Consider the following 16,563-nt stretch of genomic DNA (forward strand, 5'->3'; position numbering starts at 1 on the left):
AAAGAGTTTGACAGCTAATCAACCAGCCTGAAGGCTAATTGGGGGGCGTGAGGAGGAGAGGGATGGAGAGGGGGCTTCCACTGAATGCCTGCATAAGTATCTATGTGCTTTAAAATACCTGTGACCTCTCTTTTTCCAGCATGGTTGGGTTTTTTTTGGTTTTTGTTCTGTTTTGTTTTGGGTTTTTTGACCACTTCAGTAGAGTACTGTAGTTAGATCTCCTGCTGTGTGTATCTGCTGTCTCCGAATGGCTTAGAGACTTAATTATGTGCAGATAATGTTTTTGTTCTAGCTCATTATTTCAGGTATAAGCTAATGCTCTTTGCTGTATTTAACCCTAGACTCCTCTTTCCCTCGCTTTTAATGACCTTGAAAGTAATTTTGAAACTTCAGTTTAGCTTTTTTTTTTTGAACAACAGCACACATGAGTACGAGAAGGAGAAGAGGGAACCGGGCAGAGCAGTTCCGATCCAGTTAAGGGTAGCAGAGTATGCATGTGTTTAACCTGTTAAACGAAGTGTCTTAGTACCTTCAGTCATCAGGCTGGTGAGCTTGATCTCTGCCCCAGCCAACAAATCTCCTCACACTTGCATAGAGCTTAGGCGAGGAGAAATCCAGCTGCCGTACTGTTTGTACGGCAGAGCGGCGCTTCCTACGGGAAGCATTCGGAGCTGTGATTCTCATTAGTGGTGGGCTATGGGGAGAAAGGGAGAAGTATCTGAAATAGATGATCGAGTACAAAGGCGTGTGCTGTTTTCTTAAGTGTATCAAGAGGGAAAATGAGCAATCGGCAAGGGTACTAGACAGTGTGGGGTTTTTTAGTAATTATATGGAAATGTGCATCTTCATTCACAACTTAATGAGCTAAACAAGCTGCCCAGCCACTTTTGTAGCTGAATCTTGACTCTGCTACAAAACTCATTAATTTAAGTCTTTAGAAGGAAAAGTGTCCTTTTTTATTTTTTAATCGCCATTTTTTCTCGTGTTGGTTTTAACTTATGCACTTCTTTTGGAATGCGACAAATGAAAAAACACTGGCTGTAGAATAGATTTCCCTGCGAGAATGTTAATGCTGAACTTTTTTTGCCTAGCTACCTTTTATAATAGTTACGCTAATAGAGGTCCAGGGCATTTCCTGGGGAAATTAATGACTGGTTGGGGTTAATGGCCCAAGGCATTGCCTCAAGCCATCGACTCTCCCAGCCGGTCATTAATCCCCAGGAAATGCCCTGGCCCTCAATCGTTATTGCTTAATTATAAACAAAGACTTTTCAGGCTTTTTTACTGAATACATTTAATCAAGTAATGTGACACTAAATTCCGCTGTTGACAAATATTACTGATTCCTTGAAAACATGAAGGTCATAAGTTTGTGGTTTATTGGTTGTCTTTGTAATTATTCTTCCGGGGGACAGATTCTGCTGTCCTCATGGACTTGTGCAATAACCCGGTGAAAAAATGGTGATGAGTGGGTTTCTTAGCATCTCTATACTGTGTGCACACATGCTTTATATATATATATATATATTTATATATATAAATATATATATATTTTTATATATATATATTTATATATATATATTTTTATATATATATATATATATATAGCGTTGATAGCATTAAGCAAGGGCTAAATAAAGGCACTAAGTGACACATCTTCAATTTGCACTGGCTACAAACTTTTAGTATAAGAATCTGAGCAAGGATGTTAATTTTATACTTTCCTATTGTGGTTGCTCCCATATTCTGTTTTAGCCCCAAGATGTCTTTTTAATGCTGGGTTTGGAGGAGCCTCCTCCAGAGCTAGGGAAAGGTACTTCAAATGTTCTTCTTGATCGGACTATTGCTTGAGGTTGCAGACTTGAGAGCAGCATTTATACAGAGTGTATTTTAGGCATACAGCATTGTGCCATCATGGCACAACTTTTTCTTCAGTCCTTATTTGCTCTGAAGCGTAGCAATTTTCCTGCCACTGACAGCAGTACTTCAGTTCTAGTTGATGACAGAGGGATGTAATTTGGCTGTTGTTCATCTCTCGTGTTACTGAAAGATGAACAATAGCTGAAATTTAAGCTTTTGATGCTACAATGCGGTGGTAGCCGTTGAGATTTATAGATCTGGTACACACTGAACTTACTACAGTAGTAATACCCAAAAATAGACCTGGGAAGATAGATTGGCTTCTGCCATGGGTGAGGAGAGTTTTGTGTCACTTGAAAATGCTTCTGTTACATTGCTTCTCCAACGTGGTCGGGATTCCCTGGGCTGCTTGTAAAGAGCTTTATCAGCTATTAGGCTATCTACCAACCACTCGGTCATTAAAATGTGAGCCATGTGCATTTTGTCTTGGCTGTTCTGGGGAATCTTTAAACATTTTTTTTTTCCACTTCTTTAAATCTAGAGCTGAGTTTTTGTTTTCTTTTGATCTGGCACATGTCTTTTCATTGCTTTAGGCTTTCTTTGAAGGGCTTGCTTTGACCAGAACCAGAAATCTGGTTCTGACTGCAGGTTTTGGAGAAGTTGGCAAAGCAGTAGCACATGACAAATATAAGTAGGCAACAGGCACAACCGGGAACAAATCAAAGTACCTAATACGTTAGTCCAGCTCTTTATAGTCTTTGTGGGGGTTTTTTGGATGTGGATAAGAATCTTTCTACGTGATCTTTGGCCTGGGAACATCCTAAATTTCTGTAAAAAAGCCTTCCGTACAAATGTTTGTAGTACTCTGACCAGAGTCATCACTAGGTGCTTTCTGAGTATACAGGGTAGGAGAACTTATCAGACGGCCTCAGGGAAGGATGCTTAGGATGGTGGTGTTAGGATGCTAGGCTTAGTTCTACACAGATAATAGATGGGGCAATATCCCTATCTTAAAGTCTTAAAGTACAGCAGCTATTAAGACTGATGACTGTTAAATACCTTGTTAGTTCTTGTGGCAGCGTTTCTGTTGATCTGGTTTCAGAGGTTTAGTACTGGCTGCTCTACTGCCTAGTTAGTGCCAGCCTCTTTGATTAATGGATTGTCCCAGGTTGCAGGGAAGTGTAGGCTTTGCATGGTGTCTTTTTAAAAAGAAACACTGAGGTTAAAATCTTAAAAGTGTGAGGATTCAAGGAACTGTATAAACTGCACCTGCCTCAGAAGTTACTGTTTCTTGGTTGTTGCTTGTGGGTTTGTTTTTGTGGGTTTGTTTTGGTTTGTTTGTTATTTTGGTTTTGTTTGTTTGTTTTGGGGTTTGTGTTTTGTTTTGTTTTGTTTTTTAATATGTTGTGGGTTTTGTTTGTTTATTTTTGTTTGGTTTGTTTTTTGTTTTTAATGGAGAAGATTTTCATCTTCTGGTAAGCTACAGATGTCGGAAGTGATTAACTGTAGAAGGGACCAATTATACCTGGTAGTAATCAAAATTCCTCTGAAATCCTTGAGAGATGAAGGATAGGGCAGCAGGGGTCTCTGATATGGTCCCTAGAGTCAGTTTTCTTCTCAGTCTCCTCACCAAAACACATGAATCCTGGCTGTTGCTCTCTTTGGTAGAAATCAGTGCTGTTTGTAACTGAATGCTTCTAAATATAATTGAACAGAGATCAGGGTTTTTTTTAAGACTATATCATGTCCCAGGCTGTGTTCCTTGTAACTAATGTGAGGTTTGGTAGGCATGTGAATGTTTCCTGAGATGAGTACAAGAAAAGCAGAACAGAGTTTAGGCTTAGTGATCTATACAACTTGGTGGGCTATATATGCACTGAAAGGAATGAAGGGAACTGTTTGTTTTTTTTTTTCCTAGACTGGAGTTGGTCCATTTTGGATCAGATGTTGGGGAGGGAGTTGATTTAAGGTGACTCGGGAGAGTATTTCACAGAAGATCTGAGAATGATGTTTTGACACATATATCTAGAATTGTGGTTTTGGAGTTTAAAGGCCGATACTGTTGTCACACTCTCTTTGTAGACCTAGTGATGACTCTGGTCAGAGTCCTACAAAGGTTTGTACAGAAGGCTTGTTTTTGTGGCCATTTTGCAGAAATGTAGGATGTTCCCAGACCAAAGATCATGCAGAAAGATTCTTATCCACCTCCAAAAACAAAAAAAACAAGCTAACAAACCCAAAGACTAAAAAGAGCTGGACTTATTAGGTACTTCGATTTGTTACAATGGGATATATATTGGATATATACTTAATATATCCAATATATATCCCAATGCAACAAATATTATAATAAATATATATCCAGTATATAATATTGGATATACTATTTTTTCAACTATTTCAGATGGTGATTTCTTCCACTAGCACTTTAATTTTAAAAATATTTTTACTTTTTAGAAATTAGACTCCTTTTATTTAGTTGCATCATGTGAGCTAGTTGGAGAATTTGCTTGGTCCAGCCTTCAGTGCTAGTAGGAATGCAAGAGGTGATCTGTTTTGTATAACCCAAGTGAAGATGATCTTTTTAATACAATTAGGAGGAAAACAGTATCACTGAAGTGCTGCTGTAGTTTGACACTTTAAAAAAAATTCTATAGAATCTGAAACAACTACATTGGTACTCTTCATCTGTGCACATCAAAGATAAAATGCACAAACTTAAAGGCAGCAGAGAGCTTTTTTTTTTTTTTATTAAACCAAAAAAAAGTCTTCTGTGATTATCCTGTGAAAGATTTCCCATTGCCCACTGCTCTACTGCTTTTCTTCTAGAGAGCAAGAGATCAGAAACTGTTCAGTCTAATTGGTGAGTCTGTATGACAGTGAGCTGCCTTATTTCATGTGCAGTGTAGAAATAAATGAGTGCTTAGACCCTTTGAAACACAGCACTACTGCAAAAGCCATAGGCTGTAATTAAATTGAATGTGGGGTTGTATTGTCTTCTGCCCTTGGCTATAAACCTGATAACAGACCATGGTACACCCACTATTGTGTTAGAAGCTGGAACCTAATTAGCGATGTTGTGGATTTTCAGTCACTTTCGAAGCCCTTCTGTTCATCTTTTTTTCCGCACATCCTTTTTTTCTTATTATTTTACTTTTCTGTTTCTGAAGCAATAAGCGCACCCTTCTTTTCAGGAGAAAATTGTTGAGGGCATGTAGCCAAATATGTATGTGCAAGATAATTTTATCATATTTTGGATTCAAGGGACAAGTGTTGGTAACTGCATTTTATCTGATGTAGAAGAGATTTATTAGTGTTGTGATAGTAAAAATATATAATCGTGTTTCCAGGGATTGCTTTCTAAGTCTCTTCCGGGCATTTGAGGAGGGAGTAAGGAATGGATTGGAACTTCTCATAATACCTTGATCTAAAAGTAACACTGGAAGATGTATGATTGAATTATGTTCTGGTTGTTTGTGGCGGGATTATACACAATAAAAAATGGCTCTGCTGGGCTTTTAAAAATTCACATGCTTGTGCACTGAGCCAGTTTTAGTTAGTTCATCTGAAAACCTTCAAACTTGCTAAGAACTTAATTCCTAATGATGACATGTGGCTTTGATGTATTCCTAATGCCCTTTTTAGTTTGGGAAATAATAGAAGTTGTAGTGCACAGATGCAGTACATACATCTCCAGTAAATTCTTAGTTAATTGATATGCTTACCTATTGTATGCATCTGTGCTCTTCTGTAGCTAGGATAGATCATTTTACTTACATGGAAACTGGGTGAAATTTTAAAGCCCTGTTCACTTTACCAGCGTATTGGAACACTTTCCGCCCACTGTATGGTTATGGCATATTTGCTGCAGGTAACACAGTCCTGTGCATAGATACTTTCACCAGCACCTGCTTGGGACTTCTGACTTGCTTCTTGTATTGGTCAGAGTGATGCACTGTGCTGACGTGGTTTGCCATGGTTCTGGTACTCAAACTGGGTAGTGTAGCCTGGATAATGCATTATCGTGTAGCTTTTGTCAAGGAGTCATCGCTTCTTTTCGAACAGTGGCACCAGCAGTGTGAAACCAGTACTTCTCCTGTAATACACTCATGGTTTTCCACTGGGGAGCAACAGGAGTCCAGGAAGACAAAGCTGATGAGATCTGCAAGGAGGAGTGGACTATAAATCCCTTGGTGAAGCTTCCCCAGGGTGTGGGTAGGACAGGACATATACGTGTAGCTTTTTTGGTAGCAGGAGTAGCTCATGGGGGTAGGTAGGTTGTTTGGTAGATAATGTTCAGGTAACACAGGCTGGAGCACTTTTCCTTTCAAAAGAGGAGGGCAGAAATGTCTTTATGGGAGGCAAGATGTGAGGATGAATTTTGGCTTTCCTTCTGTTTTCTTATCCCAGACATCTTGTGGAGATGCTGAGGTGATTCCTGAGCTGGTTTTATCTCCAGCACAGTGCTTCATTTCACTCTCTCCTCCTTAAAGTGCCCAGGAGCCAGGGCTGATGATACTGTCATTTGTTAAAGTTTGGGTTTTGATACGGGAAGTGGAAGGAAAAGGAAGCTGTGTAGTTGAGACTCTTGTGCTTGATAGCTCTAATGAAGGAGTCCCTGTAAAGTTGTGCGTGTATATGCTGCTACTGCTTTTGCATCCGTCAGAAATGTAAAGCATAGATGAATGAATTCTCTAAAACACCACAGTATTTTAAGCTCCTCTTTCTTCTTTTCTTTTCTTTTCTTTTCTTTTCTTTTCTTTTCTTTTCTTTTCTTTTCTTTTCTTTTCTTTTCTTTTCTTTTCTTTTCTTTTCTTTTCTTTTCTTTTCTTTTCTTTTCTTTTCTTTTCTTTTCTTTTCTTTTCTTTTCTTCTTTTCTTTTCTTTTTTTCTTTTCTTTTCTTTTCTTTCTTTTCTCTCTTTCTTTTCTTTTCTTTTCTCTCTTCTCTTTCTCTTCTCTTCTCTTCTCTTCTCTTCTCTTCTCTTCTCTTCTCTTCTCTTCTCTTCTCTTCTCTTCTCTTCTCTTCTCTTCTTGCGTGTCCGTTTGTGTATGTTTAAAATTCAAGAGCGATTTCTCAACACCTTTCAGCTGAATCCTGAGCTTTCAGTCACTACAGCGATATAAATATACATAGCTGCTTCTTTTGCTGCTGTTGATTTTTCTCCATATGTTTCTAGCAGGCTTCAAAAGTGGGAGGGAGAGGTTTGTCTGGAGTAAGGAGAGCGTACTGCGTCTGATGCTTTGACTTTGAGTTATTAAAGTCCAGTTTGATTGTCTGCTCTTACTCTGATCCGGGGTTCCTGGCTGTGAAGCCCATGCTGGCCTTGCTGGTGCATGTTCTTGTTCCAGGGGTGAGGTGTCTGCACTGCACCTGGTGGAACAGCACTGAAACTCAGAGGCGCAATAGGAAATAGTCAGTGGTTAGTTACTCACTGTCCTGTGGCTTAAAGGTCCCCTAGAGAAGAAGCAGAGGAAGCATGTGGCGTGTCTGGCCGATGTGGGGGTGGGAACACGGGATATGTGGGTTTAGTGTGAAAGAGAAAGGGAAATCTGCTTGTGTTGCCCTCCTCATCTCAATTCTGCATGGGGTGTGTCAAGACTGTTTTCTTCTTGTGCCTGAAATCTGGGGAAGATGAGGAGCGAGGAAGGTAAAGTGGGCTTAAATAACCTTCCTTCCTTCCTCCCTTCTTACAAGGGCTGGCTGTTACCTGTGGCATGCCTGATAAAGTCCTTCTCAGGTATTGAAATCACCGCATTCAGAAGTATGCAAGGTATCTCAAGTGCTACAATTAACCTGTATAGTTTTGATGCCAAATTAGGGGGAGCGAAGTGTGAGAGTTAGGTGGACAAGTTATAAAATGTAAATGGGAGCACAAGATGCCGTAACAGACAAACCTATTGGCTGCAGGTTCATGCACCGACAGACGGTGCATGAATGTCACATAAAGAGAGAACCCGCTGGAATCAATTGCCTTTTCGAGGGTTTCCTAGTGTTTCTGATAATTTTATGACTAGCAGTGCTCACATAAAGGGTGCTTGTGTGCTCTTCCTCCTCATCTCAGATATGGCAGTGATACTGGCTGCAGTTGTTTATCACAGGAGTTAGCTATAAAATCATCACAGATCACATTTGCGGTGATTGGGAGATGATGCTTTGTGTAGGCTTTTATCAAGTTTATCAGTACTAGTTTCTCTATTGGGTTTAGAGAACATGTTGTCTTTTTTCTGTCATAACATTGGTTTCTGGAAGCTCCCACTAGACCACTGCAAGACCATGTTCACATTTCTACTGATTCTTTTAAATGTCTTTTAGAGGAGGAAAAAAAAAGATGCTCTAAGCATGCGTGTTTTGGCAAATAACCAGCTCAGAAAGAACAGTTTAGCCTTTTATTACATTTTACACTTTCTCTTGTATTTTATTTTGGTAATGCTGAAGTATGTATCTTGCTGATGATTGCTCTCTGAAAATACAGTTTATCTGAAAAAAACCCACAAACTCTCTCTGAAAATGCACTCTAATCGGTGACTGGCAAGCTTGGGAGTGGAAAAGTAGCTATTCTTGGTGGCAAAAGAGGTAATGCAGGCCATGTGAGAACTAGGTTCTCTCAAACTGACTGATGTTAGTAGGAATATTACTTCTTTCCAGCACAAACACTTGAAAAATTCATGTTCTTTAGCAGGGGTCGCAATGCAAATCCCCCAGCCTTTGACTTGGGTTCTTTTGCTCAGGTACCATTTGAAAATACAACAGGCAGAGTTGGGACTAACATGGTTTCAATGTCAGACTTAAACTGCTTCAAAGTGGGCTTTATAAAGCTGCTGCCAGTTCAAAGCAGGATGAGTAACACAGTTACGGTGTGATTTTTTTTCAAAAGCAGAAACAACTTTAATATCCTATTAGGACTCTGTAGTTTTGCCACCTTCTTGGGGTATTTGACACACTTCTAAAGCAGCCTTCTGGTTTTTTTTCTTTTACAAGTCTTTGCAAGTTACCCTTTTTTGGGCAAGATTTTAAAATGTACTATTTTTGAAATGCACCTGCATTTGCCAGCTGGTCTCAAATAAAATATTGTGAGGCTTTTTGATATTTCTTAAGTAGGGCCCGGATATGAATGTTTCCACTGAAATTACTATTAGCTACAGGCTGTTCCCTTCACTTTCAGGCATTGAAAAGTATCAAAAATAAGGAATGCAAAAAAAAAATGCTCAGGAAAAGCCAGGATCGTTGTAACTAGCAAGCACAAATGTGTCAAAATTGGTATTGAGTTTAAAATGTACAGTGACTCAAATAATACTAAATGTGTTATTAATTGAGATGCTAGTGCATGGTACTGCTGTATGGAAGTAGTGCTGCACTACTATGTAAATGTAAATGGTAAAAGTATCCCTATGATACAGAAGAGGATAATTCAACACTTTTTTTTTTAAGTTTACTATGGTAATTCATTAGGGAGGGATTCCTCATGCCTGTGCTAATGTGGAATTTTAACCATTCAGTTTTCCGTGGTAAGGTATATTCATTTCCAAACTGCTGATAGATATATTCAGGATCATTAATATAATAGTAGGCTAGATTTGCAGTACAGGATAATGATACGGTAGCAATCACTGCAGTCATGTAAAACATACAACAGACACTTTCAAAAGTTTATGTGTGGTATTGTTGCGAGATACCAAAGCATCAGGCCAAATCCATATCTTTCCAGGAAAAGATAAAATAGCTGTCAAATAATGTATTTCTTTTTAGATTTCACAAAGGCCCATGTCCAAACTTTTGCTAAAAAAGCAAAACACCCTCATCCTACTTTTGTGCTTGTTAACTAGCTGATGAATGCTCTAACTTGTTAAAGCGTTTCCGTAAACTGCTGGACTGATTCCACTGGACAGTTTTGTTGTTTTTTGATGTTTTGGTTTGTTTTTTTGCTACAGGGTTGTGATCTTACCAATGTTAGTTGCTGTAAGATGCTCAGGGGTGGTGATTTTCTGGCATTATTCTGTGAAGATTTCCAGCGACAGAAACACAGTGACTCCCCAGCCGTCTCAGCAGCGGCACCTTCCCCAGCCTGTGGGGTGGCCCCGTCCTCCCTGCGGGGCTCGATTTGGGCTCCAGCACAAACCAGCGCAGCCATGGGGATGCTGGGCACTGCTAATACTATAAGGAAAACCTAAAATGCCTTCCCCCCCTGCCCCGGCTCTTTGTAAAACCAAAAAGCTCCAAACCCAGCCCCAACCTGAAAACCTTTTTATTCTATTTAGCATTAACAACAGTGGTCTGAAATAGATGTTACCTCCTTTATCCAAGGGGACTAGTTTGTTTTAGGAGGGGAGTGTAGCAACCTGTCTGGAGGTCATAAAGCAGGGATTAAATAACTGTGCTAGCAAGATTTTGAAGGCAGTACGTGGTATTTTTTTGAGAAGAAAAGGATCTGGAAATAAGTTGAAATGGAAAATGAGAAGAGGAAAAGCAGGGTGAGAAAATGTTACCACTCATCATGTTGCAGCACATCAGTGTGGAAACGAGATTAATTTCTGTATACCAGTGTGCTTCTGCTGGATTAGTTTGTGTGGATTCAAGGGATGGGAGATAATGCTTCTGTTTGGATGGGGGCTAAAATTGGAGGAACAAACTAGAATTAAAAAAAATTCCTTCTCTCCTAATGCTAAATAACAAATGTAGGTGCACTTGGTCAAATCTTGCTTCAGGAAAAGATAGACCCAAAGGGATGGCAAAGCAGAATTGTGCATTTTTTTTCTTTAAAGTAGAAATGCTAGAGGAAAATGTGAAACAACAGTGAAGGCGGGGAGAAGCCTTGGTTTTCCTCAATTTTAAAGTTAGTTAAAATGAGTATGACTTAATTTTAATCTATTGTATTATTGCCTCTTACGGAGTTTAAAATCTAAATATTTTTTTCCTAACCTCAAAAAGTATTACATTTAAATCACTGGTTTCCTATAAAGTTTTGTGTCAGAGTAAGTGTCAGTTCTTGGGCATGTATCTCAGAAGAAATCCAGTGTCAGTGCCAAAGTGGCCTGTAAGTGTTGTGTTTGTTTTCATGCCTGATGGACAATAAACTAGTTTCCTCAAGCTACTTCAAATACTCCTTGTAAACTAAAGTGTCCAGATCAGTTTCTCATTCACGTCTTTTTAAAACTCAGTGAGGAAGTTGGGAAAACATGTGTTTGATTGAAGTGCTGTATAAACTATTCATCTGATCCATTACTCTTTCAGCTACTTCATAAAATTTCTGAGAAGAACGCTGGTGGGTTCTTGTGTTCAAAGACGGCTTCATCCCACCTGGATGCCAAACAGAGAGGGAGCAGCTCCACCATGTGATGGGAGGGCAGGCAGGAAGCTGGTGGGGTCTAGAAGAAAGAAGACAGTGGGAGAGTCTTGTTTTCTCGTGTTTATTTGTTTCGCAGTTTCCTAGTGGAATACTGGCATTGTTGAATTATTTCCATGAGTAGCTGTCTGCATCCAAAATTACTTGTGTGTGGTAGTTTATTCTGTGTGTGTTAATGCCTGTATTGTTGTTGTGTAGTCAGTTCATGTTACATATCGCAACCTTAAATGCCCTACTGGTACACTCTATCAAAACTTTTTTTCCCCCTTAGGGAAACAGATACAGGTTCATAGCTCTGAAAAGTCAGGGATTTCTTGTTGGTTCTGGTGGCAGATGGCTGGATGCTAGCTTTCAGCAACCCATTCTTGAGAAGAAGATAAGCTGCTATCATACTGTACTCCACTTTTTTCATAGATATATTTTAAACTTCTATACAGGCTCTTTTCAGATCTCCTATCAAGTTTCTGCCTATGCATCTTATATGTAGGAGATGTCAGATCAGTATTTACAGTATCTGCTTCCTTGCTTTACATATTTGGCTGTACTAGGGTACATGGTTATGCACTTTATAAGAAACTAATTCAAGGAGAAGCATTCATGTGATCAGCAGTATCTACTTGTTGGTAATGGCAGGGGGATGCTTTGAGCACTGTTGTAAAAACAGTAGTATTGTGTTTTGGAGAAACTGCCAAATGTGCTGGCTTTGTTGCGACTTACAAATTGAAGCTTTGTGTTTTACTGTGGAAAAAAGTACGTGAGAAGTGACCACCATAACATAAAACCTCCCTGAAGTGAGAAGTGTTCTGTCTGTGTGCCAGCGGGATGATGTCCTAGAGAGAAGTTGTGCTCCAGGAGGTAGGAGATGGAGGTGTTGGAGATGGTGTGTCACCTGATGAGAGGCTCCAAGGAGGAGACAGGCTACATGGCTGAAAAAGCTGATAAGAGATGTCCATCTGGTTGCAGCAGCAATCTAGCCCAAAACAGGGGTGGGGAAGAAAGACCTCATCTGTACAGATGGAAAGTTGTTAGCTGTTCTTAGAGCACGTTTTTTGGTGTGAAAATTAGCAGTCTCAGTCTGGGCCCTAGTGGACAAGCGTCCTTGCAATGGAGGCCACCAGAACTGACACAGACTGTCACTCCAGTTGGCAGCTGGAGTGGCGAGGTGGGGGAATCGCTGCCCTCGTCCCCGGGGTGAGCCGCTCGCCCTTAGGACAGACTGATGGGCGGGTGAGGGTGCTCGCTTTGCCAGTGGTGCATTTGCTGGCTGGCTGGTCTGCTGGACTGTGAATGTGATGTTACCTAAAAGTAGCAGGCTCCTGTACCAGTTTAGACTAATGGCTGAATTTGTACTCTCCGTGTTTTTCACTAACCATGAAAAATAGCGGTTTGCTTCTCTATCCTCCTCGCTTTACCATCTTCTTCATATAACTGCACTGACTTTTACTGATGGCTTTTTGTGCTTAATCATTTCTTAATGAAGCAGGCGAATATATTTTATTTTATCCTGCATGGGCTTCTTTTTGTTACTTATTCTTGTTTCCCTCCACTCCATTTCCACTCCAGGCAAAAATTACTTCCAGCTGAGAGGGGCTGGATGCGTGTCATTCCAGAGCAATTGTAAATGACCCTACAGATTCGCTCGGAAAAAGCAGAACATATTTCCCCTTGGTGCACACCTCCTTTTCTCACCTACAATGCATGCAAGAGAGGTCATATGGGGCCAGGCCTGAAGGGTGTCTGTTCCTGTACCTCATCCCCAGATCAATGACCAAGAGCAGATGTCTGTAGAAGAGAACAGGAATGGGTGAGTAGATGATGCTTCTCAGGTCTTAAAAAGGTGTTTGCTGCGTCCTCCTCTGAGGTGTAAGTGATGTGGCAGAAGGACATTAATTATTAGAGAGCAGATATTAACACAGGCATGTTGAGTCTGTGAGATGGATTGGACCCCTTTTGTATTTTCTTCTCAAACTGTTTTGATGGGAATGTTGATTACAGACAAGGTAAACTTGTTTGTACTTTATTCATTAATAACAAACTATAAACTGCACTGCCTTCCCTCCCCACAGGCAAGGCACTTGAGGAGATGCCAGGCAATTAAAGTACTTAAGACAGTAATTACAGTCAAATATACAACAAAAATAAAATCACTGCACATGATTTTTTCTTATGCTTGGTTTTGTTCTCTGCATTTATTAAACCACAAATCTTGCCTCCTGATTGAACAGGAATCTCTCAACTGGTAATACCAAAGTGTGTAACAAGTTTGCTTTGGTTCAGCTGGGTGTTTTAATAACACCTTTGATCTCACTATTGAATTCTTCACAGCTCTGAAACTGCTGCTTTTTAGATGGATCTTGGTATATAAAGCTGGTGCACCTCTGAGTCTTAGTACTGTTTAGTAGGGAAGTGATACCAATGATCTCTTGAAACTTTTCCTTTCTTGCTTTTCTTGCCAGTTTTCTTATTGTACCAAGAGTAGCATCTCTCTGATTGCTGTGACGCTTAGGAAGGGGAAGACTGAATTAGGCTGAGGTATTCAGTTAATAGTCTATAGTTGGCTTCAGATATTTAAATGGTTGAATTCAGCCAATGCATTTTAAACTTCAGAAGAGTGACCACAAACTTGACTTATTGTGGACCTATTTAATGAGTTTGTGTCCTGCAGTATAAATTTGTGCGCGTGCCAGCTCAGCGTATTTTTAAGTGAAATTCTTAGTGACTTCAATGTTCCAGATAAAGTACACTTTAAAAAGACAGAAACTTAGCCGTAATGAGATCCAGCTGGTGTGCATAAACCTTTCACATTACATTACATAATTAAGTTGGTAAGTAATGTATGGGGAAAAGTTCTTGTTGCTTATTCTTTTGTGCTGGAGTTTTACAAGGCTATATAAATACTGCAAGTATTTAACGGGGGAAATGCAGGATTAAAAGCAAACAGCAGATGATATATGGTACAAAAATGTCATAAACCAAATGTGTAATATTACCTTTTTGGTATTCAATATTAAATGACTGAAACTTGACAGTGTTCTGAATGTCACCTATGTTAAAATAGCTCTCATAAGAACAATTTCCAATTGAATGGTTTGATTAGTGTGACGAGTTACGCTGGATGATATCAGAGCATGGATTCCTTCTGACTAATGTTTTGACTGGGATGATATCAGAGCATGGATTCCTTCTGACTAATGTTTTGACTGGTCTTTTTGTTCAGCAAAATCTACATCGCTGTGGTATTTAAAGCAGGTTACAGGCTCATGGACTCCTTACCATAACTTAACCTGTCCTCCTTTTAACAAACTGTAATTACAGAAACATAAACTACATCTTCATTTACTTTGACGGTAGAGCAGGGGAGAGGAATGCGGGAAGGCATTCTTTGTGCCACCATCAATTTAGTTGCCTACCTTGCAGTTGTTTCATAAACATCCTAGAAAGCTCCTGAAAATAACGACTGTGAAATGTGCCAAAAAATGGTTAAAATGCAAGACTCCGTCCTCTGACAGACAAGCCCTGGCAAATCTTAGCTTGATGCTACTGCCCTCGGCTGCCCTCCTCCTTTGCAGGAGGCTTTTGCTCCCTTGCAGAGTCAGCAAAAGGTACTGTGTGCTTGCACTTCAGTGGCTGCAGCAAACCTTGGTCAAGGGATTATTGTTTCTTGGGTGCTGTCATCGTCACCGGCAATTCGAGTTGCTGTGTTTGGTCTGTGAACTGGAACACGGGAGCCATGGGCATGTGGTCTGTTTTGCCAGCTCTGCCCCTGGGGGGTGGTAGCCTTGGGGAGAGGAGAGGTTAAAAGAGAGTAGTCCTAAATTGCATAGCTATTTGCTGCATGATGGTGAGTCTGAGCCCTTAGCTGTCCTCATTTAAAGGGAACGGTCAGGGAGGTATCATAATGTATTTAAAGCTTAGGCAGTTGTTCTTGTGAAGAGTGTAATTTACAATAATTGCTGCTTCTAATAATGAACCAATCTATTTGAGATGTCTTAATGCCCACTGAACAGTTAAAATGACAACTTAATTTCCAGATGCAGTTACCAATGTGGGTATATTGACTTCGAGCTGTTCAGGAGGGATATTGTGGGGTGATTTCCATAACAAAGGTATGTTATGCATAGGCTCCCTTCTATAGAAGGGAAACTGCATTTTGAACTAGAAATAAACTTTCACTTGCCTGAGATTTATTCAATAAGAGGTGAAAGGAGCATTCAGAATATAAGTGAATAACAAATATCTTTTGGTTTTGTGGGTTTGTAAGTTCCCATAAATCAGTCAGCAAGTTCCCAGTCATGACAACCACATGTCCCATGCTCTGACATTGCATCTACCGCAAAACTCAAGTGAAGGGTGCAATCAACCCCTAATAAGAGTGGCAAGCCAAACGAGTGGCATTAAAAAAAACCCAGGGTGCTGTCTTGCAGATTTCTGACTTTATTTTTTTCAGGCTGTCAGTGCACTGACAGACTCTTCAAATTGCCCTCTCTTTCCTCTGCATGTCCCTACCTTTCCCCTTTCTACTTGGTAAAACAGCAAGCAAAAAATCCATTATGGGACTTCGCAGAGGAGGAAATAGGCTGAAAACCTTTAATGGCTTGTTCATAAGTATTTGACATGGCTCACTATTTTGTGATCCTCGTTTTTAAGGAAACGCATTAGTGAGCATTTATTGTAAGATATGGAAAAGAAATCGGTTGAAAGTCGAGTAGTGATGATGCGTGATTCTCGTATTTTTCTCTCTCAGCACCAAGGGGCTGAAGTCCCTGCTGCTGCTGCTGAAGCAAATACAAGGATCGAGGCTGCACTGCTGGGCCACTGGCCCGTCTCAGGGTTTCCAGCAAGGGTGAGCTCTGGATACACAGCCTGGTGGCGCCCAAATGTCCTGGATTAAGAAACAAAGATAGATTGGATCTCTTGGCAGGGCTGCGCTTCTCCACAGCTTCTCGTTGCGTCCCGGACTTGTGAATAGCCACCGGAGCAGCCAAAGCGGTGGGACCAGTGGCTGGAGGTGCTGATAGAGGTGTCTGTGAGCACCCAACACCTCGTGAGCTCCTACTGTGTGAAGTGGCCATGCTGGGAGCGAGGTGTGAGCTTGCTTCAGCCTCAGAATGGCCAGTTCCAGTGCTCCGCTGGCCTCCAGCCAAACGCTGGCCCAAACAGACCCTGCTTGGCCTGAGATCCGGTAGGATCATGGTGCAGCAGGAATAAGAGGCGCTTTGTTCTCCATCGTAGATACACTCTGATTAAACTCAGTAGTCATGAGGCTAGATTTACTACTGTGCTCTCGCTGTTTTGAATTGCACAACAGCACAAACACCCAGAGAGTGAGCGAATTTGATCCGTGTTTCCTAAGGATTGTGAA

The 16,563-nt window shown here is 40.5% G+C and overlaps 1 protein-coding gene across 5 annotated transcripts in view; it reads left to right on the forward strand.

Annotated features, from left to right (window-relative positions):
* Positions 1–16,563, forward strand: part of KCTD1 (potassium channel tetramerization domain containing 1) — a 105,176-nt gene that overhangs the window by 37,457 nt on the left and 51,156 nt on the right. The window lies entirely within an intron of this gene.

The sequence above is a fragment of the Streptopelia decaocto genome (assembly GCF_964273445.1).
Source record: "Streptopelia decaocto genome assembly, chromosome: 2".
NCBI lineage: Eukaryota > Metazoa > Chordata > Aves > Columbiformes > Columbidae > Streptopelia > Streptopelia decaocto.